The sequence below is a fragment of the Pteropus medius genome, unplaced genomic scaffold, assembly GCF_902729225.1.
Source record: "Pteropus medius unplaced genomic scaffold, Ma_sr-lr_union100, whole genome shotgun sequence".
Classification (NCBI taxonomy): domain Eukaryota; kingdom Metazoa; phylum Chordata; class Mammalia; order Chiroptera; family Pteropodidae; genus Pteropus; species Pteropus medius.
Window position 1 is genome coordinate 40,754,654 of NW_024344378.1, and position 24,112 is coordinate 40,778,765.

Below are 24,112 nucleotides of genomic sequence, written 5' to 3' on the forward strand. Positions count from 1 at the left end.
AGCGGATTTGATCTTCTGCTTCATCTAATCTACTATCGATTCTCTCTAATGTATTCTTCATTTCAGTTGTATTCTTCATTTCTGACTAGTTCTTTTTTATTTTTTCTATCTCCATTTTTATGTTTTTTATCTCTTTGTTAAAGTCCTCTTTGAGTTTATCTACTCTTCTTCTATGGTCTTTGAGCATCCTTATAACCAGTGTTTTGAAGTCTGCATTTGGTAGATTGCTTGTCTCCATTTTGTTGAGTACATTTTCTGAAGCTTTGTTCTATTCTTTCACTTGGGACATGTTTCTTTGTTTCCTCATTTTGACTGTCTTCTTGTGTGATTCATCAGGGTCAGCTAACCAGTGTTAGCCAGGTTGATGGAAGCACAGATATGGCAGCCACCTGTGTCTGCACACTGGGACTTGGGAGAGATCAACAAAGGAACAATGACTTCTGCCAGAACTTCTTTCTAGAAGAAAGTTGTCCCTCCAGACCTCATCTTAAAGCCAGACAATTCAGTTTCTCCCCATATGTCTCTGGCTCCTTTCAAGCTGCTGCCCCAGTACTGGAGCTCAGAGCAAGTGAGCCCCTCAGCAAGTAAGTCCATGTGAGGGCCCTTTAAGATGAAAGCCTGGAAATCCTGAAGGCCTCCATCTCAGCCACATCTTTACTAGTTTTCACAGCCAGAAGTTGTGGGGACTTCTCTTCCTGGCACTAGAAACCTGGGCTGGGGAGCTTGGTGTGGAGCTGGGACCCCTTGCTCCTCAGAGGGGACCTCCATGACTGAGATATCCCTCCTGATTTTTAATCACCACCCTCGTGTATGGCAACCAGCGCATTCCGCTTCTTTTGTGTGTCCTTTGTTGTAAGACTTGTTCTGCCAGACTTCAGGTGATTCTCAGTGATGGTTGTTTTGTAGTTTAGTTGTAATTTTCATGTGGTCATGAAAGAGGCAAGCACATTTACCACCACTGCCATCTCGGCTGGAAATCTGTATAAGAATTTTTACTACATCCGTTTGGAGATGTTTCTGACTTTCATTCTCTTTACTTAAATAGCACTATTTAGTTGTTATTTATGTTTTAAATGCCTTTGTTCTTCAAGAGGTTGAAGAAGGAAGAGAAGGAGGAGGAGGTGGAGGCAGAAGGGGAGAAGGAGGAGAAAACATTAAGAAAAAGAGAGAGTTTTTTTTTAATTTATCTAATTTATTAAAACAATTTTTCACATAATTGTACACATTAAATGATGGCTTAAATGTACATCATATACACCATTTTCTGTTATAGGAAATTACACCCTGGAGTAAATGTTTGTTGGAACTGTGATTCCAGATCCTTTTTAATGTGTAAATTATGTATGTTAAAAAAAGTATACTTGAAGTCCTTATGTACTCCATATTCTTCTAGTTGACACTGATATAAAACAGTATTTTCCCTTTCATAAATCTCAAATTTCCTTTATCTGTTTTGGAGCAAAAAGTAAAGACAGATGGCAGAGTAGAGCTGTCGATTCTTAATCTAGTTCTTGTTGTATAAAGGGAGTGAGATCCACTTACACACAAATTTTTAAATAAACTTTTCCAGTTACTTTGATTTTTTTTCTTTCCTTGAGTATAATCTGTCCTAGAATCTAGTATACCTTACACTTGCATTAAAGATACAATACCTGTGTCCTACATGTGACCAAGAGAATCAATAACTAAGTACCTTATCATGAATGTGACTGATTGGTTCAGTCCTATTAAGGCTTGTTAACATTCTATTTTACTAGAGATCCAGCAAGTATATTACAGGAGCATAATTTGCATGCTTGACCTAGGTTTATATTCACAAATATGCATCATAGAACTCAAGTGTGAAAAATAGAAATAAATGATGACAAATATATATCTGTTTTTAAATAAATGCACCAAAGAAAATGCCAAATATCTAAAGGGATCATCAATTTCATCTTCAATGACCTGAAGGATGTGGTATATTTAATTTTGCACTGATTTCATTCTCTTTACTTAAATAGCAGTATTTAGTTGTTATTTATGTTTTAAATGCCTTTGTTCTATTAATATTTTATTGTCCAATGAAATGTTTTATTAGTAATAGGCAATTTCTTTTTTCTTGTACTGAAGTTGCATAATATCAGTTCCTAAAGAACTGTTTCCAGTGTTACTTATAAACCTGATTGTAGCATAATAAAAATGAGGTTAGATTGAGTGATTTGCCTTTCTCATATTTAGTAACATGTATACAGTTGCTTTTTCTATATTATGTAAAATTACTTTTTCTAAGAGTTCATATCATCTACATATCCATAATGCTCAGCACAATGCCTGCTCTGAGTCTAAGCAGGAGGGGATTAGAATAGTCATGTAGGAGATGTCTTTGTGTGCCAACCTAACCTCCTACAATAACTTCATGGTAATTTTAAGTAGCTCTAGGAACTATGACAGAACATGAAATATGACAGACATAAGAAAATGTATACTAAATAAGAAATATACCATGACGTTGGGTTTTAGATGTGTAAAAATTACAGATTTATTATATCAAAAATAAATGATAAATTATGAGTTAATCCATGGAAACATGTATCATTGTTTTATCAGATTATTTCATCCCCTGACCTATCTTCTAGAAGCTTGATCACACTTCCTTTGATAGCAGGCATCTTCCTAGGCATTCTTCAAATGGGGAAAATAAGATATTAGCTCCATTGGCATGCAACACAGATTCATCTTCAATCAGAGAAAGTGACCAAGATGGCGGAGGCTTTAAAAACAGCACCGATTGTTAAATATCTCATTATCAGTAAGTACACTAGAGATATTTGACAAGATATAATTTACTCAATTATGTTACTAACCCGTGCTTCTCTGTTCTCCATGTTCTGATGTGTAGATCTGCATGGCTTCAGTTTGTGGCGCTGTTCTATGAAATCTGGCTCATTTTACTGGATGTAAATTAAATCTATCATTCATTCAACAACAAGATCTCAAACACTCATTTATATCAGGCACTGTGCTAAGATAGTGCATTTGTCATGACAGACTATAAGAGACAAAACTACTTATGTTTTAGATATTCTCTATAATTCAGTAAGATCAAAGTACTGAATATGATGGGATAGGACTTTTTTCTTATTTAGAATATTGAAAATAGCTTGACTATCTGCCACCTGTTATTCTACTAATATTCTACAGTGTAAAAACTATTCACCAAATTGAGAAAATAGACACTTTCTCTATGGCTGTAAGGTAATATTTATATCTCTAAAATCTCTCTGAAGATAAAAAAAAACTTTTGAGAAAGTTAAATAACTTAATATGTTACTAAGGAGAATTCCAAATGTTTGTGTTTAATAAATAAACTCCAGAATGAGTATATTTTTATGACTTTTGTTTTCTGAATTTACTTTATATCTACCATTAAAGGAAAAAAATGAAGATATTTTTTCTAAAGTTTTTTTTATTTTCTGTGTGTGTGTGTGTGTGTGTGTGTGTGTGTGTTTACAGAGAGAGAAAGAAAGGGAAGGAGGAAAGAGAGAGATGGAGTAGAGTGAAAGTTTAGAAGCTTAGATTTTATTATTATATATTTCCTTTATAGTTATTTATTTAATGAAGGTTTTTAACATTATTGTTATTGTACTGAAGTTTTGGAAAATTTCAACAGTATAACATCCTAAATCACTTACTTTGAGAGAAATATTAACTCTTTGATTAGTCTTAGACATAGAAAGAGTTAGGAAAGAATAGCTCCTAGATGCCTCAGAGTGATGTCATTTTTTTAAATTAGTCACATGATATTTTAAGAAGAAATGAAGCTTGGGGGGCAAAGAAAAGAAAAAGGTGGGGTAACTTTCTGTGAGAGAAAATTCATAAAAACTACCATATTGGTCTACTATTTTGCATTACGTATTTCTGTAAAACTAATTTTCATGTTCCTTCTAGTTTATTTTATTAAACAGTACATTGTTTGATGGGAATGTAAATTTATACAGCCACTATGGAAACTGGAATGGAGGTTCTTCAATAAATTAAAACTAGAACTACCATATAATACATCAATTTCACATTCGGGTATTTATCTGAAGGATGTATTCATGGGAGCATTACATACAATAGCCAAGATATGGAAACAATCTAAATATCTATCAGTGGATGAAAGGATAAAGTAATTGTAATATATATAATGGAATATTATTCAGCCATAACAAAAGAATGAATCCTTGCCACTTGCAACAAAATAGATGGACCCTAAGGGTATTATTCTAAGCGAAATAAGTCAGAGAAAGACAAATATCATATGATCTCTTATTGTGGAATCTAAAAAACAAAAAAACAAAAAAACAAGCCTATAGAAACAGAGACTGGTGGTTGCCAAGGATGGGTGTGGGTAGGTGGTGTTAAAAATGGGTGAAGGGGGTAAAAAGGTTAAATAGATACATAAATGAGATAAAAGTTGCCTTTCCAATTTAAAAGAAAGTTAAGTAACAAAATATTTCATTGTTTCTTTCACTCATTTGAGTAACAGAACTTTTAAACTAAATTTATATTGTATATGCTCTAAGACACAAGTAGAACTCCAGTTAATGAAGAAACAAAATCTAAATGTATGTTTTATTTTATAATTCTGTTTCTGTTTTGTGTTTTGTCTGTTATGTACCAAAGGCTGATCCCATTTTTATCAATTTTTCAGCATTTGTGTGGAACAGCCTGACTTAAAATATAATCAAAATAATGTATGTAGATTATTGAATTCTGGAAGATGGCAGACTAGGTAAAAGCAGAGTTCATCTCCTACCAGGACCACATTGAAATTACAACCAAATTATAAAATAATCAATGTGGAGAATCACCTGAAGTCCAGCTGATCATAACACCTACATCTGATAATATAAAGGAGCCACATCAAAGCCAGTAGGAGGGCAAAGTCGTGAATCCGGCTGGATCTGCACCCGCAGGTGGTGGAGGATCACCAGGAGGGAGAGCGAGGCTTCAGAGGCTCTCTTGAGGGAGAGGGGCGTCCTGGTCTCATCTGGGGGCTCTCCAGCACGGGGTCCCAGCCCAGGGTAAAGGAGATTCCAATAACTCTGACAGTAGAAACTAGAGGGGAATTCCAGTTGTCTGGGTGAAATGGTAGGCGACTGAGCCCCTAGACGTCCCTTTGAAGGACCCACGCAAGGCTTTCTGACCTGCGGACATTCACCTGGGACACCGGCAGTGGGTCAAAGGCTAGTGCGGGATTCAATCTGAAAATGTTTCCATTACCTGGCATCAGAACGAGGGCTGGAAAGGCAGCCACCATTGTGCCTTGGTCCGGCCCCACTACAGAGTAATCTACAGACCATGTCAACTTGATTGTGCAAACCTCTCCCACAGAGCCATTAGGAAGCTCTGGTCTGAGGACATCAGCCTGACCCATCTAACTTTTAGACTGCCCGGAGCAGTTGTTCCTGGATGGCTGCCAAGCTCTGATCCCAGTGATTCAGAGTATTTATAGTGGAGTAGCCATTGGCCATCACTGTGAGCAGCATTTCTAATCCCAGCAAAAGCAGCCAACCTTCTAAGCTTCATTTCCATTTCCAGCGGGCGACCAGTGCTGTGAGCCGCATTTCAGAGGAAGGGTTAGGCAGATCACTTCTGCCAACACGAACTTGGGTGGATATCAGGGACCTGTGGGTCAGTCCCAGACAGCAGCTGGTCTTGCTGTGATCTGAGTCTTCTGTGGGAACTCACAACAGTTACCAAATTTTCAGCAAGACAGCCTGTATTGATCTGACTGCCATTGTCTCTCTGAGACCCTGCCCCGCCCTAACCACAAATTGCCCCAGGTGGCCCATTGACAGTCAACTGACACAGCCCTGCCCTTCTCCTCCCCTGATCACCTAATTCACATAGGCAACAAACTTTGGCTGGCACAGGGTGATCACAGAAATCAATGGCAGGCAGACTTCTGCTGCCTGCGAGACTTGCAATATTGTGTCTGGGGAGTACAGGGATCTGTGGGAACACTTCTGATGGCAGCTGGTCTCACTGTGATCTGGGTCTACAGCAGGAATGCCCAGGCACAGAAGTTGCAGCAAAACTGAGGTTGTATTGGCCAAATGGACGTTGTCTCCCTGAGATCTCACTTCTCTCAAGCCACAAAGTGCCTGCAGCCCATTGACAAGCAGCCTCTTGTGCTCTCCTTGGCTCTAGGGTTGAGTAGTTAGCACAGGCAACAGACCTTAGCTAGCACAGTGAATGCTTTTCGAAGAAAAACAGTTGTGGACAGACCACTGCTGCCTGTACGAGCTGCAATATCTCTTAAGGGCATTGCAGGGTTCTGTATTGGCCTGACAACCCTTGACTCCCTGAATTCCTGCCCCATCCAGTACACAAAGTGCCCACTGCACATTGATAGGCAGATGACCCTGCTCTAGGATAGTGCATTTATGCCCAGGGTGGACAGCAGTTGACCTTGCTACAAGTGGAAACTTATACAGCGAGCCACAGAGATAGCATGGACATGTAAACTGACACTGCAGTGGCTGGGGGAAATTTACTCACTAGACCCAGGAGACTCCCAGGGTCCCTGCACCACCCAACACACATATCACCCAGAGGCTCATCCAGTTTCAGAGACTTACAGGCAACTGGTGGGCAGTATTAGGCCTTGAGAAACACTGGTCCCTCTGCTAAACTGTCATAGGTCAGGAACAGGGGATAATCGAGAGCTGCCTATGGCATTGTCTCTTCCCCTTACCTATAGATCCAGCATAGGCAACAACCATCAGCAGATCACCTTGTAGTTCTCACTAAGTAGTCCTGAGCAATCAAAAGCAGTAGCTGACCTTGGTTTATGGGGGAGCACCTCTCAAGGGGCCACAAAACTAATGCAGCTGAAGGGTGGCATCAGACCACAACAGAACAACTCCTGACTGGTTTCAGTAGTGATACACACAAAGAGTGGTTGCAACAAATGCACAAGCTTGCTAGGGCAAATCCCACTCAGTGAGGTCAGCCCCCACACCACAACTCTTATCCTGAGGGTACAGCCAATTCCCATAATTAGTCAGCCTGAGTATTAATCCCACTCACTGATCTACTAACAACAATAAAGGCTCGGCAACAACAGAAGATCACACACAACCCACACAAAAGTCATGTCCAGAGCTCCTGGCACAGAGGATCAGGGAGAGCGTGCCACTGGGCCACACAGGACACCTTCTACATTAGGCCATCTGGCCAAGGCTGAGAGATGAAACAAATATTCTTGACACATAGAAACGAACACATAGAGGCTAATAAAAAGAGAAAACAAAGAAACATGCTGCAAATGAAACAACAAGAGAAAACTCCAGAAAATAAGCTAAATGAAATGGAGGCAAGCTACCTACCAGAGACAGAGTTCAAAATAACGGTTATAAGGGTTATAATTTATAAGGGTTATAACTTATGGGGGGAATGGATGAGCACAATGAGAACCTCAACAGAGAGATAGTAAGCATTAAAAAGGACATAGAAACCATAAAAAAAGAACCAGACAGAAATGAGGAATACAATAACTGAAATGAAGAATACACTAGAAGGATTCAACAGTAGATTGGAAGAAGCAGAAGATTGAACCAGTGAATTGGAAGATAAAGTAGCTGAATACACCCAATCAGAACAACAAAAAGAAAAAAGAAATAAAAAAAAAAGAAGATAATTTAAGAGACCTCTAGGACATGAAGCATAAAAATATCCGAATCATAGGAGTACCTGTAGAGGAAGAGAGATAGCAAGGAATTGAGACTCGATTTGAAGAAATAATGACGGAAAACTTCCCTAATCTGGCAAAGGAAGCACAAAGAGTTCCAAATAAGAAGAATTCAAACAGATCTATACCAAGACATATCATATTTAAAATTCCAAAGGTCAAAGACAAAGAGAGAATCTGAAAAATATCAAGAAAAAGGAAGCTGGTTACTTACAAGGGTACCCTCATAAGAATGTCTGCTGACTTTTCAATGGAAACTTTGCAGGCCAGAAGGGAATGGCAAGAAATATTCGAAGTTATGAAAAACAAGAACCTACAACCACAGATACTCTACCCAGCAAGGCTTTTGATTAAAATGGAAGGTGAGATAAAGAGCTGCCCAGACAGAAAAAAGCTTAAGGAATTCATCACCAACAAGCCAGCATTACAAGAAATGTTAAAGGGTCTTTTGTAAAAAAGAGAAGGGGTAAAAAAGAAAATAGAAATAACAAATAAGAATAATAAAATGACAGTAACAATGTACCTATCAGTAATCACCTTAAATTCAAATAGATTAAATGCTCCAATCAAAAGACATAGGGTAACTGAATGGATAAGAAAACAAGACCCATGCATATGCTGTCTAGAAGAGATGACTTCAGATTAAACAACACTCACAGACTCAAAGTAAAGGGATGGAAAAGATATTTCACGCAAACAGAAATGGAAAAAAAAAAAAGCTGGCATAGCAATAATTATGTTAGATAAAATAGACTTTAAAACAAAGGCTATAATAAGAGATTTAAAAAAGGTCATTACGCATTAATAAAGGAATCAATAAATCATGAGGATATAACCCTAGTAAACATATATGCACCCAAATAGGAGCACCTACATACATAAAGCAATTATCAATTGATATAAAAGGAGAGATCAATAGTAATACACTCACAGTAGGAGATTTTAACACCCCATTGACACCAATAGACAGATCTTCCAGGCAAAGAATCAACAAGGAAACAATGGGCCTAAAAGATAAACTAAACAGATGGACTTAATAGATATTTTCAGAGCATTTTACCCCAAAGCAGCAAAATATACATTCTTCTCAAGTGTATATGGAATATTTTCAAGGATAGACCACATGTTACACAAATCAAGGACACAAATCAAGTCTCAATAAATTTCAGAAGATTGAAATCATATCAACTGTCTTCTCTAATCACAATGGTATGAAACTAGAAATCAACTACAAGAAAATAACTGAAAAATACATAAACACATGGAGGCTAAATAACATGCTACTAAACAATGAATGGGTTATTAATGAGATCAAGGAAGAAATCAAAAGATACCTAGAGACAAATGAAAATGAAAACACAATGACTCAAAATTTGTGGGACACAGCGAAAGCAGTCCTGAGAGGGAAATTCTTAGCAATATAGGCCTACCTCAATAAACAAGAAAAAGCTCAAATAAACAATCTAACCTTACAATTAAAAAAAACTAGAAAAAGAACAGCAAACAAACCCCAAAGTGAATAGAAGGAAGGAAATAATAAAGATCAGAGCGAAAATAAATGAAATAGAGTCTAGAAAAACAATAAAAAAGATTAATGAAACCCAGAGCTAGTTCTTTGTAAAGATAAACAAAATTGACAGACCTTTAGCCAGACTCATCAAGGAAAAAAGAGAGAGGACTCAAATAAATAAAATCAGAAATGAAAGAGGAGAAATAACCATGGACTCCACAGAAATACAACGGATCATATTAAGATACTACGAGCAATTATACGCCAACAAATTGGACAATCTGGAAAAGATGGACACATCCCTAGAAACATAGAATCTCCCAAGACCGCGTCAAGAAGAAACAGAAAATCTGAACGGACCGATTACCACCAATGAAATAGAATCAGTAATCAAAAACCTTCCAAAAAACAAAAGTTCTGGACCAGATGGCTTCATAGGCAAATTTTACCATTCAAAGAATTATCACCTGTTTTTCTCAAACTATTCAAAAAAATTCAAGAAGAAGGAAGGCTCCTTAACTCCTTTTATGAGGCCACCATTACCTTGATTCCAAAACCAGGCAAAGAGATTACAAAAAAAGAAAACAATAGGCCGATATCTCTTATGAACATTGATGCAAAAATCCTCAATGAAATATTAGCAAACTGAATTCAGTAATACATTAAAAATATCACACACCATAATCAAGTTGGATTTATTCCTAGGATGCAAATCAATATTCTCAAATCAATTAATGTGATACACCATATTAACAAATCGAAAAATAAAAACCTTATGATCCTATCAATAGATGCAGAAAAAGCATTCGACAAAAATCCAGCATCCATTTATGATAAAAACTCTCAGCAAAGTGGGAATAGAGGGAACATATCTCAACATAATAAAAGCCATATATGACAAACCTACAGCTAACATCATACTCAATGGGGAAAGGCTAAAAGCATTTTCCTTAACATCAGGAACACAAGAATGCCCACTTTCACCACTCCTCTTCATCATTGTATTGGAAGTCTTAGCCACAGCAATAAGAAAAGAGAGACAAATAAAAGGCATCGGAATTGGAAAAGAAGAAGTAAAACTCTCAACATCTGCCGATGACATGATATTATATATAGAGAACACTAAAGATTCCACCCAATCATGAACTTTCGGAAAGAGAAATTAAGAAAACAATCACATTTACTATTGTGTTGGAAACTATAAAATACCTCGGAATCAAATTAACCCAGAAGGTAGAAGACCTGTTTTTAGAAAATTATGTCATTGAAAAAAGAAATTGAAGATACAAATAAATGGAAGCATATACTCTGTTCATGGGTAGAAAGAATCAACATTGTTAAAATGGCCATACTACCCAAAGCAATCTATAGATTCAATCCCTATCAAAATACCAATGTTGTTTTTCAGAGAGCTAGAACAAATAATCCTAAAATTTATTTGGAGCCATAAAAAACCCCAAATAGCCATAGCAATCTTGAGAAAGAAGAACAAAGTTGGAGGTATCACACTATCTGATATCAAACTATACTACAAGACTACAGTAATCAAAGAAGCATGGTACTGGCATGAAAACAGATACATTGATCAATGGAACAGAATAAAGAGCCCAGAAATAAATCCATGCCTATACGTTCACTTAATATATGACAAAGGAGGTAAGAATATACAATGGGGTAAAAACAGTCTCTTCAATAAATTGTGCTGGGAAAATTGGACAGATACATGCAAAAAAAGAAGCTGGACCATCTTCTTACACTGTATACAAGAATAGACTCAAAATGGATTAAAGATTTAAATGTAAGACCTGAAACCATAAAACTTTTAGAAGAAAACATAGGCAATAAACTCTCTGATATTACTAACAGGAATTTCTTTTCAGATATATCTCCTCGGATGAGGGAAACAAAAGAAAAAATAAACAAATGGGACTACATATTTAGTTCATCCATCATTAGAAACAATTCTATCAGAGAAAATTGAAAGAATGAATCATTTATTTTCAAGTCAATATTTGGTGAATAAAAAAAATCTTAAGAAAAATGTAGTTTAAGTATGTTATTGCAAATTTGAACCTGTAATATATTCTGGATAAATTTGAAAATAGCACATATACATAAAAAGATTAACAATTAATATCTAGAAAGAGTTCTATTTTCAAATATATGTTTCTCAGTGATAGAAAACTTCCAACTTTTATTACGACCTAAGGAATGAAAATTTAGATATGTTCAATATGACTTCATAGTGTACACTTAAACCCAAATAATTAGGCAAGTTTTATACCAGGCTTTTAAAACAGACTTTAGTAATAATTATTACATATCTAGAAAATTAAGTAGATTATTCCTATGCAAAGGTAGAAAATCATCTGGATTTGAGAAAAATTCATCTCATTTTGCATATTTCTTAATTAAATGAGGATTGGAAATATAACTTTAAGGTTCTTTCTGACATTTAAGATGTCTTCATTATACTTCCCCTCACCACTCACATAAACCACCTATAAACGTGCAACTTTTCTGGCTATGAGTTTGTAAAGTAAAGACTTCCTTTTGGATTTATTCTGTGAACTTTATGTACCAGGAGGACTTTTTCTTGATATTGAGTCACAATGTTCTCCATGTTTATAGTCTATAATAGCTCGGTTATATTTTGTTGCTCAACTTAAAATTTATTTGGCAAACTTTCTTAGGTTTTTCATGACTCTATTCAAGTACGACCATCTCTCTGCAACCTTTCCTAACACCCTTTCATTTTAACCAAATACTACCAGCCTTTTATTGGTTTGTACTTACTGCATCTTCAACAAATTTTTATTTCAGTCATAAATCACTCTATTGCCCATGATTCTTTATAAATCTCTTTTCCCTTGATAAATATAAACTATACAAGGTCAATATCTTATTCATCTTTTTGTCTCCAAAGTCTAGTTAGGATAAAATCTGTTACCTCATATGTGTTTATAAATTATTTTGAAAAATGATCAAATTGTTGTATACATAATTCACAGATGGTTGCTGTAAATTTCCTTTATTTACCAGATTCTTTAAATCTGTGAGATTAAAATTAGAAACTGTTTTTTTAAAATTTATCTTCAGCATAAAATAATTTGATAGTATATTATTTGGATAGTGTGCAATTTATATTAAATGTCAACAAGGAAAGCTTCTCTACAACTAAACTTTTAAATTATTTTATTCTGTCATTAAATATTAATCATCTTTACAAACTGCTATCAAATAATCTATACAAAATTCTCTTAAAATTTAAAATAACCTAGTAAAAGAAGAGTAAATAAAATCACTCGCCAGGACTTAGATAATAATATTATCAGGGATGTATGCTTGGTGTCTGCTTCTATTTACTCTCATATTTAAGACATTTCTTCTCACTTTATAGTGCACTTCTGAGCACTGAAAATAAAGCTGATTTTAGATTGCTTTTTTTTCTATATGTTTTTCCAAAAGTATATCATAAGAAACAAACAGAGTATTCTTCCTAATCCAATGTAAAATGTTTTTATGTCCAGTATTATAATAATATGAAATATAAATCCCATATCATTCTACATCTTTTTGGTAGTTATTATATGTACCACTTATTTTGATATTTAAGAATGATCACCTTTTCTTTTTTCTGTGTATGGAAACCATCTATTAGATCTGATTATATTCTAAGCCAATCATACTGTTAGTTCGGTAGATTCCCCAAATTTCCTTATTACAACTTTCAGAATTCTTTGTAGTCACTTCTTAGTTTGCAAAACATGAATACCTGGAAATACCCTCTTCCTGGTCAGTTTAGTCCTTTCATTTACCAGCTGGTCCCTTCCCCCTACCCCCATCCCCCTCAATCCCAGATCAATTCTGCACTTCCTTTGTGCTTGCACCAACAAGACCTATGCCCTTTGTGTGCACAACAGCAAACCCTGTTTGCTTTATATTCTCACAATGCTTTGGAGAGAAGCTTCTACTGAACAGAACAAAACAAAACAAAATAAAACAAAACAAAACAAATAACAAAACAGATCATCCAACATACCCTACTGGTGAGGAGAAAGCAGAGAAAGTGTTCAAGAGACTGAGAAGCACTACTGGGAATTTGCAATTATTGGCGATGCTGGTGGAAGAAATGGTCATAATCAGGAAAATATGCTTTCTTTTACTGAAATATATACATTTTGGGGTCCATAGAAAATGATTGCTACTTAAAGTCACAGGACTAAATGAGATTTTCGGGGAGCAAGAGTGGAAGGAGCTCTTCATTTCATCTATCCATTCATACATACATTTATTGATCTATTTATACATACAGAGGTACACTTAGAAAAATATTCTGCCATGTAGTTAGATTTTGAATTTTCTGTTTTTTGTTTTTTGTGTACCTTCTCTGTTTTACTTGATGAAAATAGTGACGTCAATTATTAAAGAAAAGAGAGTGAGAAAAATGGAAGCATAATGATCATTAAAACCTGATGAATTAGTGTAATTAGAATAATGAGGTAATTTCATCTAACTGCTTTTAGCAACAAAAACGAAGACTTAAGTACTACTTCACAAAACAAAAATGCTGAATGTCATCTGGACATCTGTATTTAGTGTTTGCTATTCAACATCTACAGAAAGAACAAGAAGAAATAGGAAATAGCAACAACCAACATATGGTGGGAATTAGAGGAATAAATTATCAGTTTGAGAATTGTAATTGTTAACAGTTAAATTTTAATCATATAGTAATAATGCCAAATAGTACATTGAGTAAGAGCTTTTCAAAATTTCTTGGACAAAACTTTTGTTTGTTTTTAAAACAACACATTTTAATTAAAAATCCAAATACACTATGCTGTATATTTAGAGGGAAAATGTTGATATCTAACTTTGTCAGATTTTGACAGATTTAGGTTGAGAAATTTGGAATTTCATGCTAAGATGAAAGAAATTCACAACACCAAGTTAATTAGACCTGGGTTTTTGTCACAGCTCTGTAAATACTTTAACTAGGGAACAGATCAAATAACATATTAAAAAAAACTTATGTAACACACCAGCTTGAAATGTGTCACAGAAGATCTGTGAAATTAAAATGAAAAAATATACATAATAACATTTGAAAATAATTAGTCTTATAACAGTGACTGTTTGTTATATTATTATATAAATGAGTTCTATTTCTCTTGTTTTCATTCATTAAAAAATAAAAACTTTTCATTACCCATCTGTTTTCTTTCTCAGATCCTGTTTTTGTGTCTAATCAAGTACTCCATTTGTCATTAAGCCAGATAGCTCTAAATATCATCACATGTATGAAAAAAAAGATAGGTTTTCACTTTTCAAATTTTATTTCCTGCCTTTTTTTCTATTCTCTTTATCAATTTTTCATATAAAACCACTAGTGATAATGCAACTAATGAGTTCTCATTGTAAGGAATTTAGGTCTCCATATGAGGTATATGAGCTATTTAAACTCAAGTGGGTATCAAAGAATAGTTAAATATTCCAATTATGTGTCCTAGTTAAAGTTGCTTCTGCTGAATGCTACAGAAGTAACACTTCACAGTGAGAGAGAAAATATCATTTAATTAGAAGAACTAAACTGACCAAAGTATGCCAACAGAGACAGAGAATTTTATTTCTAAAACTGGGCTAAAATTACTATATTCAAGTGTATTTTTAGTTTTAATTTGGTATACATTCCACCTCATTCTGACTTAAATCATGATAGACTGCCTAAAGAGAATACATTTTTGTCTGCCCCATAGAAAGTTGAGTGATCTGTAGTATAGGGTGGTTTTAACTAAATAGAGTTTTAACAAAAATGATGATTTTAAAATTTACATTGTAACATTCCCCTAACATTATAAACCAAATTTAAATCCACTTTTATCTTTGAACCTTTGCAAAAATCATTAGATACTGGGACAAAGATTGCCATCTCTATTAAAAATAGTAACAGCTAATATTTATTGAGAGCAGCATACAAGTAATCAAACCAGGTACTTTCAACATATTATCTCGTTTAATTCTCAAAGCCATTTTTCAAGAAAATACTATTATTTTACTATTTAAAAGAGATAGTTACTTAGACTTAACTATAAATGGCAGAATAGCTGCTAAGATCCAGGACCATTGAAATGTTCTTAACCACTATGTGAGGACACTGAAAATCCAAGTGCTAGTAGTAGGTAGCTGAGCCAGTTATAAAATCCCAATTTCTAATTGGTAATCAAACAAATTTTTACCTCCACTTTATCAACCATATTTTTCTTGTTTTTATGTAATAGATTCTCCAGTATTTGCATAGCCTGTTCCCACCTGCCCTTGCATTTCAGAGGACCTATAATATATTTGTTCAGAATAAATATCACATTGCTGATTGCTTCTTGCCATATAAAATGCTTATCATCTTCATTCATTCTGTCATAAGCACAGGTCTACTCTGTTTTATTGCACTTCGCTTTATTGGACTTTGCAGATATCACATATTTTACAAATTGAAGTTTTGTGGCAACCCTGTGTTGCAGAAGTTCATTTTTTCCAATAAAATTTGCTCACTTTGTGTCTCTGTGTCACATTTTGGTAATCCTTGTAGTATCTCCAACTTTTTTATTATTATTATATTTGTTATGGTGCTTTATGATCAGTCATCTTTGATGTGACTATTGTAATTGTTCTGAGGTGGCATAAACCACACCCATATAAGACAGTAAACTTAATAAATTTTATATGTCTTCTGACTGCTCCACAAAGTAACTGTTCCCACATCTCTCTTCTTCTCCTTGGGTCTCATTTCCTGAGACACCACAATCTTAAAATTAGTTAATAACCCTATATGCCCTGTAAGTGTTCAAGTGAAAGGAAGAATTGCACATCTCTCACTTAAAATCAAAAGCTACAAATTCTTAAGCTTACAAAGTCATGTCAAAAGCCCAGAAGGGCAAAAGCTAGGCCTCTTTCACCAAACAGCCAAGTTGTGAATGCAATGGAAAAGTTCTTGAAGGAAATTAAAAATGCTACTCCAGTGAACACATGAATAAGAAAGTGAAACAGCCTTATTGGTGATATGGAAAAATTTTATTCCCTTAAGTTTGGATAGAAGATCAAACCAGCCACGACATTCCCTGAAGCCAAAGCCCAATCCAGGGCAAGAACCTAACTCTGTTCAATTCTATGATAGCTGAGAGAGGTAAGGATGCTGCAGAAGTAAAGTCTGATTCTATCAGAGCTTGATTCTTGAGGTTTAAGGAAAGGACCAGTCTTCATAACATAAAAGAGCAAGGTGAAGCAGCAAGTGCTGATGTAGAAAGTGCAGCAAATTAACCAGAAGATCTAGTTGAGATCATTAACAAAGGTGGCTACCCTAAACAATAGATTTTCAAAGTAGACAAAGCAGCCTTATATTGGAAGAAGATGACATCTAGGATTTGCATAAAAACTTCTGGAAAAGATTTAACCATTCTAGATGTCATTAAGAACATTAATGTTTCATGGAAAGGGATCAAAATATCAACAAACATTAACAAGAGTTTGAAAGAAGTTGATTACAACCTTTACAGATGACGTTGAGGGGTTCAAGGCTTCAGTGGAAGAAGGAACTACAGATGTGGTATAAATAGCAAGAGGACTAGAATTAGAAGTAGAACATAAAGATGTGACTGAATTGCTTCAATCTCATCACAAAACTTTAACATATGAGGAGTTGCTTCTTACTGATGAGCAAAGAAAGTGGTTTCTTGAGATGGAATCTACTCCTGGTGAAGACTGTCGAAATGACAACAAAGGATTTAGAATATTACTTCTTAGTTCACAAAGAAGCGGCAGTGTTTGAGAGGACTGACTCCAATTTGGAAAAAAGTTCTAGTGTGGCTAAAATGCTGTCAAAATGCATTGTGTTCTGCAGAGAAATTCTTCATGAAAGGAAGAGTCAATCAATGCAGCAAACTTCACTGTTGTCTTATTTGAAGAAATTGTCACTACTCTGATAAATCAGCAGCCATTGAAATCTAGGCAAGACCCTCCACTAGCAGAAAAATTACAACTCACTGAAGACTCAGATGATAGACTTTTTTAGCAATAAAGTATTTTTAATTAAGGTATACACATTGTTTTTTTGGACATAATGCTATTGCACTTAATAGAGTACAGCAGGGGTCCCCAACCTCTGGGCCACAGACAGGTACCTGTCGATGGCTTGTTAGGAACAGGGCTACACAGCAGGAGGTGAGGGGTGGGTAAGCAAGCTAAGCTTTATTTGTTTTTGCAGCTGCTCCCCAGTACTAGCCTAGCATCACTGCCTCAGCTCCACCTCAGATGATCAGGCATTAGAGTCTCATAGGAGCACTGGTCCCTGGTGTCAAAAAGATTGGTGACTGCTGGACTGCAGTATAATATAAACTTTTTTATGCACTGGGAAACCAAAATATTCATCTGATTTGTTTATTGAGATATTTGCTTTACTCTGGTGGTCTGAAATCAAACCCACAATATTTTTGAGGTATACCTGTAACTCTAAAGTAGTTTCATTGCTGAATATAGGTTTATCAAACAACTCTTGAGCCTTTGTTAATACCTCATAATCTCTAAGAAGTTACTCAGTATATTTACTCACACACCTTTTCACTTATCTATATCAACCAACAAGAGAACAAATATTTACCATTCTGCAAATTTGAGAGACACATATTGGAAAAAAATATATATCTCTGAAATAGTTTTAAACACAATTGTTGATGTGATACCAGTAATAGAAAGGAATATAAATAGCAGTTGTGAGTCTTACCTGAACTATGTCTTTAGCATTAATGTAAAAAGGTTAGATTGTCTGGATTATATGCTAATTGTCCCACTATCCTGCATATCTTTCTGAAATTATCTAAATATTAGAATGTTTTGAATTTAAGATTTATGATTTTCATGTACAGCAAAAAAGATAAGGTCCTACTGCCCTATTCTAATAAAGCAGTGAGATTCAGGTGTAATTTTTAATATGTACTCAATTTTTTCTTATAGTATACACTGAGTCCTTTTTAGTTCGTTAAGCAAAAAGTAGAATTTAATTTTTTAAAAGTTATAAAGATAAACATCAGCAGATAATGCATTCAGAATTAAAAAGCATGACTTAATAATTTAATTACATAGAATTTAGATGTATTTTATCATTTACAGGGCTGAGGTATATGTTTCAAATATCAATGGGGAAATCAGTTGTTAAAAAAGAGAGAAGGTAGAGTATGGAGCCAGGATATTATATTGTAAAAAGTGCTGATGAAGAGTGAGATAATTCTTTGTATTACTTTTGTATCCTTGGACAAGTTTTAATTTTTATTCTGTAAATCTGAGATAATATTTATTATAATGATTGAGTGACACACTGTCAGTAAACTCATTGTAGAAGCTGACCATAGAAAGTACTTAAAACATTATAACTGAAATAATAGTATTATTTCAAAATGTCAAATACTCAAATGAATTTTTCTAGATATTATATGACCAAATTAAATGTAATATAAATTTTTATATAGATTGTTTATAACTATAAAATATTTATCAGAATAGTGAGTGTTTACCCATTTTAATTAAGTTCTCAAGAGAAATGATAATATTAAATAGTTTGTAATATTGTAAACATATAGAGTAGTTACTCACCATAAGTGAATGATATAATCAACATCTCAAAGCTTGAACAAACCTTAAAATTTTCCATAGTTTCTTTATATGTTTAATTGAAAGTTGAAAATAAAGATGAAGTATCTAGTGTACCCTTCTTCAGTCCCATGACCAAGGAGGCCTTAATGTTCTCAATAACATAACATTTTAGACAGGCATTTTCTTAGCCGTAGGCCCCTAATCTCACTTTTCTTAGAGCATTTACATTATTTATTTTTTTATTTATTAAAATTATGGGGGTAACATTGCTTAATAAAATCAAATAGATTTCAAGTATATAATTCAATAATATGTCATATGTATATTGCATTGTGTGTTCACCATCCAAAGTTAAATTTCCTTCCACTACCAAATATTTGACCCCTTTATCTCTGTTTACCTCTCCCCTTCCCCTCTTCCCTCTGGTAACCACTAATCCACTGTCTGTGTTCATAAGTCTCTATTTGTTTGTTACTTTTAGTTTTATATTCTGTATATGAGTGAAATCATATGGTTCTCAGCTTTGTCTGTCTGATTTATTTTGCTTAGCATGATAACCTCAAGATCCAACTATGTTGTCGCAAATAACAGTATTTCATCTTTTCTTGTGGCTGAGTTATATTCCATTGTTTCTATGTACCATATCTTCTTTATCCAATCAGCTATTGAAGGATATTTAGGTTCTTTCCATGTCTTGGCCACTGTGAATAATGATGCTATGAACACTGAGGTGCATATGTTTTTGTGAATAAATATTTTCAAGTTTTGGGGATAAATACCCAGAAGAGAGATTGCTGGGTCACATGGTAATTCTATTCTTAGCTTTCTGAGAAATTTCCATACTGTTTTGCATAGTAGCCGGATCAATTTACATTTCCACCAGCAGTATATGAGGTTTCCTTTTTCCTGCAAATGCCTCCAACACTTATTATTACTTGTCCTGTTGAAGAGAGACATTCTAACAGGTATGAGATAGTTTCTCATGGTTTTGATTTGCATGTCCCTAAAAGCTAGTGAAGTTGAGCATCTTTTCATATCTGTTGGCCATTTGTATGTCTTCTTGGAAGAAGTGTCTATCCACGTCCTCTGCCCATTTTTTAATTGCATTGTTTGTTTTTTTATTGTTCAGTTCTATGACTTCTTTACATATTTTGGAAATGAAGCCCTTATTGGAGACGTTTGCAAATATATTCTCCCATTTAGATGGTTGCCTCTTTGCCCCGTTGATGGTTTCTTTTGCTGTGAAGAAGTTTTTAGTTTAATATAGTCCCATTCATTTATTTTTGTTTTTATTTCCCTTACTTTTGAGGTCAAATTTATAAAATCCTCTTTAAAACCAAGATGCATGAGTTTAGTACTTATGTTTTCGTCTATGCAATTTATTGTTTCAAGTCTTATATTCAGATCTTTGATCCATTTTGAGTTAATTTTGGTGTATGGTGATAGATAGCAGTCTAGTTTCATTCTTTTTCATGTGGCTTTCCAATTTTGCCAGCACTATTTATTGATAAGGCCTTCTTTCCTCCATTGTATGTTTTAGGCTCCTTTGTGGAAAATTATTTGCTTACATATACAGGAGTTCAATTCTGGACTCTCAATTCTATTCCATTGGTTTGTGTGTCTGTTTTTCCACCATTACCATGCTGTTTTGATTGATGTTGCTTTGTAGTATAAATTGATGTCAGGCAGAGTGATACCTCTAGCCTTGTTCTTTTTCCTCATGATTGCTTGGCTATTTGAGGTCTTTTGTGTTTCCATGCAAATCTGCTGATTTTTTGCTCTGTTTCTTTAAAGAATGTCACTGTGATTTCGATGGGAATGGCATTAAATCTGAATAATGCTTTAGATAATAAGGCCATTTTAACTATGTTGGCTCTTCCAATCCATGAATAGAGAATATTTTTCCAATTTTTTGTATCTTCTATTTCTTTTAATAATGTCTTATAGTTTTCAGTGTCTAGGTCCTTCACATGCATCTTTGGTTTCTTCCTAAGTATTTCATTCTGTTTTTGCAATTGCAAAAAGAATTCCTAGAGCATTTACTTTAGAAAACTTGTAATTGTAAATTTTTTCTCTGATTCTTTGAAATGTTTGTACATTTAAAAAAAATCTTCTTGCCAGTTTTACAACCTAAGAATATCTTTCTCAAGAACCTGGAAACCATTTCTTTGAAATGCAATTATCAGAGGAGATAGCACCCTTATCTCCTAGTTTCTGTAGGAGAATAAGAACCTGACTTTTATGTGTGCCTTGCTCCAAGTTGCAAAACTACCTCCTGTTATAAGTATAAAACCAATTAGCAAATCCAAATGGCCTAATGTCCTCCAATAGTTTCCCATTAGCTCACTCCACCCCTTAAAATCCTACCACTGCTTCAGTGCAGTTAAAATCAAACTTAGTTCCAGCCTTTCTCCCCTGTTGCAATAGTCTTAAAGTCTTCCTTACCTGATTAACGTTGTCAGTGCAATTTTTACTTTTATGTGCATTATCTTCCAGTCCTGATTTCATTGAGAAAATCTGGTAGCATTTGCACAAAATTGAGAAATGAAGAAAAAAGACCACAAATAGTTAAAATCAAAACAAGCAAAAACTCATAAAGATATGCCAAATAAATGGATAGATTTCTCAAAGACACAATTTATAATCCTGTGTTTTAAAGTGGGGTAGCAAATTTACAGTTATCATTTCTAACATATTTCCCATAGTGTAAGATTTTTTTCAACATATTTACAATTTCTTCTTTGCCTAGTACCTAGTATATAATTAAAGACATAGTTAAAGTTTAGCACATATATGCTTTAATCTCTAAGCTTTTTTTTTTTTTTGCTATATCTTTATCAATTTTAAGGTAGAACAAGGAAGGACCTAAAAATTCCAAATAATAGGCTCTCAGATTTGATTTTGAAAATACGAAATGCAAACAAAACTAGATCATGTTTTGACAAGTTGTCCTGCTGAGTCTTACTTACCACCTAGTATGTCTTCCTCTATAAATGAGCTTTATAAAAAAGACAAGATAGATTATCCATTTATTCAGCATCTTTAAATGACTTACTAGGACCTCTTCATTTACAATGAGAACAGCTGAGAAAGCTAATTAGCAAACTAAGAAAGACACAGCAGGAAACAGTAATCATTAGTCACACCTTTTCCATACCAAGTAGAACGCATTTAGAAAAGGAAGCTTTTGCTTTTTTATTATTCAACATGAAGTGAGGTGAAATTCTTGACACAAACTATTGGTGAACAAATGTCTTCTCTAATTAAAGACAAGGTAATTTCAATAAAAATTTTATGAAAGGGAAATAAAGGAGATGATTAGTGAAAGTATTGATAAATTAAAAAGAAAAAGTCAGTGCTTTTTTTTTCAGTCTCTGACTTGACTATCTTTTGAATAAACGAAATAATGTTAGCATGAATGGCTTTTTTAATGGATAAAAAATTATTTATTTTGCCTGTCATTGTGGCATAAAATTTACATTCATTATCGGCCATTTACTAGATACCATGATTTTTTTAATCCTGTAAGGTGCTTCCAGGATTAATCCTAAAATATAAGATTAATTTCTTTATAATTTTAACAGTAGATTTTAAATTTTAGATGTAACTCATGAATGGTCGATGTAAGAAAAAAAGAAAATCTCACAATTTTTACAAATGAACAGAGATCTCCACCAGGCAGCTAAACAAGAAATAAGAACAAGAACCTGCTCCCCGCAACAACAAAAAAAATTGTTAACTTTCTTTCTTGGTATATAAATTCTACTTCTCTTTATGTTAGCTACAAAGCCAATTTAGAAGATATAATCAAATCCTGATGGTCTATCCTGTCTATAATATCACTCCCAATGTCATTTTATTAATTCTGTGAAAGAAAGCAGCCAAATTGCCAAAATTTGGCATTTTTTTTCTTTCTAAACTAACATCGACTGTAATAATCATCCCTATGTTAGTAAGTGCTCACGTTTCATTAATTTAAAGGTTCAATCTAGAATCGTATTTATACAATTAATAGACATTTTAATGGTACACCTAGCTTTGAAAAACATTGATTAAAGTTTTGAGAGATCTATTCATAATATAATGTGCTTCAAAATTGCCTTAAATGTGCGTGCATTTAAAAGAATCACTCTTTTCAGTGTGGTTCCAGTCCACAAAATAGCTCTCCTTCTCTCAAAAATGCACCTTGATCCTCAAAAATGCACACACCCAAAATGTAATTTCAGCCTCCTGACACGGGCATTAGTAGCTAAAAAGGGGTAAGCACACAAACCAAGATGTGTTTCCTCATTTGTCCTGGCAGTTGTTCGAGTTATAGTCATTTATGTATAAGTTGACCATAAAAATCTATGCAGAGTCCTAGTTAATATCTGTTGCCCCAATGGCCTAACTAATGCAAAATTTCATAAAATTTCATATAGAAAGATGTTATTGTTATTAAAATAATTTAAACAGATATTATTATTGATAAATTATTAATCTTCAATCATTGCTGTTAAGAAAGTAATTTAAATAAGCTGAGATAGGTCTGGTTGAACTTCACTTTAAATTTCCAATCTATATAAAAATAGTTCCAAGGTAACAACACTTTTCTTTGAGCAAAGAGTGGTCACTGAAGTATGCTGAGATATGAGTAGGGATAACTATTTGATATTGCTGCCTCGGCCAGCCATTTGCTGTACCAATCAATTGTGCCATTGCCTTTATTGGAAATTGTAAGACAGGAAGCTACTCATTGCTACCTGGCAGTATCAATGAGAAATGTAAAAAATTGTGTTGTATTCTTATGAAATATCAAATGAGCAGGTTCAACTACTATTTTATTTATCTTGATGTGTAATTGTTTTTAATTTTTGTGATAAAATCTTTTGCCTGTGATGAGCTCAAGAAATGAAACTCATGCTTAATGGAAAAGTGCTGGATTTCTCTTTTTCACTATTTAGATTTTTTATTTAGATCAAATGGTTGTTGTTCCAAATTAATTTTACTCATTTTTAATTTTGGGTTTGCTCATGCACTTATGAAAAATGAAGCAATAGTTATTAAATTTTTGTTCCACAGGGAAAAGTTTTGCAGGTACTTAAATAATATCATTCTCATATCAGTGTTGTATGAATCTGGGTTCTCCAGAGAAACAGAATGGAGAGAGAAGAAGAGCAAGAGGGAGAAGGAGGTAGGGAGGAGGGGGGAGAGGAGATGGGGGAGATTTACTATAAGGAATTGATTAGAGAGACTGA